The following is a 3,750-nucleotide window of genomic DNA, read 5'->3' as shown; positions in this document are numbered from 1 at the left end:
CAAGATACAAATAAAGGCTTTATATGTTTGTTTTTTTTTTAAGATTTTATTTATTTATTTGACAGAGAAAGACACAGCGAGAAAGGGAACACAAGCAGGGGGAGTGGGAGAGAGAGAAGCAGGCTTCCTGCTGAACGGGGAGCCTGATGCAGGGCTCAATCCCAGGACCCTGGGATCATGAACTGAGCAGAAGGCAGACGCCCAACGACTGAGCCACCCAGGCGCCCGAAGTCTTTACATGTTGATAAAACAATCAACTGAGAAGTTGTAACCATTATAAACACACCTAACAACAAAGTTCCAAAATATATGAAGTTAAAACTCACAGAACTAATGGTAGAAATAGCTGGAGATTTCAATATCCTATTTTCAATAACAGATTTAATAAATATACAGAAGATCAAAAAGGAAACAGAGGACTTGAAAAACACTAATCACCAACTAGACCTACCTGATGTATACAGAAAAGTCCACCAAACAACAACAGAATATACATTCTTCTCAAGAGCACATGGAACATTCTCCAGGATAGACTATGTATTATGTGACAAACTCTCAATAAATTTGAAAAGATTGATATCATACAAAGTATCTTATTTGACCCTGATGGAATGAAGCTAGAAATCAGTAACAAAAGAAAAACTAGAAAATTTACAATATAAAAAACTTAACCTACACAACCTTGGACAAAAATGGATCAAAAAGAAATCAAAAATGATATTAGAAAATACATTGATATGAAGGAAAATTAAAACACAACACATCAAAACTTATTGCATGCAGCAAAAGCAGTGCTCAGAGGGAAATTTATAAAACTGTCAATGTTTGTATTTAAAAAAAGATCCCAAATCAGTAACTCAGTTTTATACCTAAATAACTGAGACAAAAAAGAACATGTTAACTCTGTTTTATACCTAAATAACTGAGAAAAAGGACATGCTAAACCCAAAGCTAGCAGAGGAAGGAAATAATAATAGAGCAGAGACAATTGAGACAGAGAACAAAAAAACAAAAGGATCAACAAAATGAAGGCTTGGTTCTTTGAAAAAAAAAATGTCAATAAAACTGATAAACATTTAGCTCAATGGACCAAAAGATACCAAAGAAAGAAGACTTAATTAAAATCAGCAATAGAAGTGATGACATTACTATAGACCTTACAGAAATAAAAGGGATTATAAGAGAATATTATGAACAACTGCATACCAATTAGATAACCTATATGGAATGAACAAATTTCTAGAAGCACACAAACTATGAATGACTCAAGAATCAATAGAAAATCTGAAAAGAAGTATAACAGATCAAAAGATTGAATCAGCAATCAAAAACCTTCCAACAAAAAGCTCAGGACCAGATGGCTTCACTGATGAATTCCCCCAAATACTTAAAGAAGAATTAACACTAGTCCTTCTCAAACTCTTCCAAAAAATAAAAGAGGAAGCTACACTTTGTAATTCATTCTATTTGGCCAACTATAAGTATAATGATACCAAAGTCAGACAAAGATATCAGAAGAAAACTATAGGCCTGTACCCCTTATGAATATAGATGAAATAATCCTCCATGAAATGCTAGCAAATAAATTTCAGCAACATCTTAAAAAGATTATGCATCATGACTAAAGAGGATTTATCCCAGGAATGCAAGGATGGTTAAAAATATGAAAATCAATGTAATACAACATAATGATAGAATGATGGAGGGAAGACACACATCTAATTTGATGCAGAAAAAGCATTTGAAAAATCCAATTCTCTTGTATGATAAAAATACTCAATAAATTTAGACGAAAAGGAAACTTGCCCAACATGATAAAGGGCATTTATGAAAAATGCACAGCTAACATCATACTCATGGTAATTAACTGAAAGCTTTTCTCCTAACATCAGGAACAAGTCAAGGATGCCTATTTTCACCACTTCTATTCAACACTGTACTGTAAGTTCTAGCCAGAGCAAATCAGCAAGAAAAAGAAATAAAAGGCACTGAAATTGAAAAGGAAGAAGTAAAATTATCTATTTGCAGATAACATGATCTTGTATATAAGAAATCCTAAGGAATCCACACAAAATAAACTATTAGAGCTTGTAAGCTAATTCAGTAAATTTTCAGGGTACATAATCAACACACAAAAATAAGTTGATTTCTATACACTATCAGTGAACAATTTGAGAAGGAAATTAAAATTCCATTTACAATGGCATCAGAAAGAAAAAAATACTTAGGAAAAATTTAACTAAGGAGGTTCAAGACTCATACACTGGAAACTACAAAACATTGCTGAAATGAAGAAAACCAAAGTAAATGCAAAGATGTCTCATATTCATGGATTGGAAGACAATATTGTTAAAATGACATACTGCTGAAAGCAATCTGCAGATTCAATGCAATCTCTATGAAAATCCCAGTGGCCTCTTTTCCAAAAATGTAAAAATTTATCCTAAAATTAATATGGAATTACAAAGGATCTCAAATAACCAGAACAATCTTTTTTTAAAAAATGGAGTGGCTTTATATTTTTTTAATTAAAAAAAATTTTTTTTAAAGATTTTATTCATTTATTTGACAGAGAGAGAGAGAGAACAAGTAGGCAGAGAGGCAGGCAGAGGGAGAGGGAGAAGCAGACTCCCTGCTGAGCAGGGAGCCCGATGCGGGGCTCGATCCCAGGACCCCGGGATCATGACCTGAGCCGAAGGCAGCGGCTTAACCGACTGAGCCACCCAGGAGCTCCTAAAAAATTTTTTTTAATTAACATATACTGTATTATTTGTTTCAGAGGTAGAGGTAAGTGATTCATTAGTCTTACACAACATCTAGCTCTCACCATAACACATACCCTCCCCAATGTCCATCACCCCATTCCCCTCCCCTCCAGCAACCCTCAGTTTGTTTCCTAAGATTAGGAGTCTCTTATTACCCAGAACAATCTTGAAAAGGAAAAATAAAGTTGGAGGACTCATATTTTCCAACCTCAAAACTTACTAGGAAGCTGTAGTCATCAAAATAGTATATGATACTGGCATAAACAAAATGTTCCCCAAGTGGGAAAGCAATGCAATATCCCCAAACCTCTGGGTTTTCTGGGGCTGGTTTCTAATATAGAAATGAAAGCAAAATGTTTTGTGTTAAATGGTGCTGTAAACATCTAATCACAACGTTCAATTATATTAGGCTTCTTTAAAAAAAAAAAAACATTTAGGGGCGCCTGGGTGGCTCAGTTGGTTAAGTGTCTGACTCTTGATTTCAGCTCAGATCATGATCTCAGGGTTGTGAAATTGAGCCCCACTTGGGCTCTGGGCTCATCAGGGGGTCTGCTGGAGATTCTCTCTCCCTCTCCCTCCCTTAACTCCCCACTCTCTCTTTATAAAATAAGTAAATAAATCTTTTTTTTTTTAAAGATTTTATTTATTTATTTGAGAGAGAGAGAATGAAAGACAGAGAGCATGAGAGGGAGGAGGGTCAGAGGGAGAAGCAGACTCCCCGCCGAGCAGGGAGCCCGATGCGGGACTCGATCCTGGGACTCCAGGATCATGACCTGAGCCGAAGGCAGTCGCTTAACCAACTGAGCCACCCAGGCGCCCGTAAATAAATCTTAAAAAAAAAATTAAAAATAACATTTATTGGATTTACTTCTGGTGTAATTTATGGTGACTGTGGGAAAATTTTAGAAAATAGAGAAAAAATACTATGATCCTTCTATTCATAGATTGGTAAACATAATTAACATGGTGTGTTTTCTCTGGGAGG

Source organism: Leptonychotes weddellii, chromosome 6 (assembly GCF_054177405.1).
Source record: "Leptonychotes weddellii isolate Sample4059 chromosome 6, ASM5417740v2, whole genome shotgun sequence".
Lineage (NCBI taxonomy): Eukaryota > Metazoa > Chordata > Mammalia > Carnivora > Phocidae > Leptonychotes > Leptonychotes weddellii.
Note: the sequence above shows the minus strand (reverse complement) of the source record.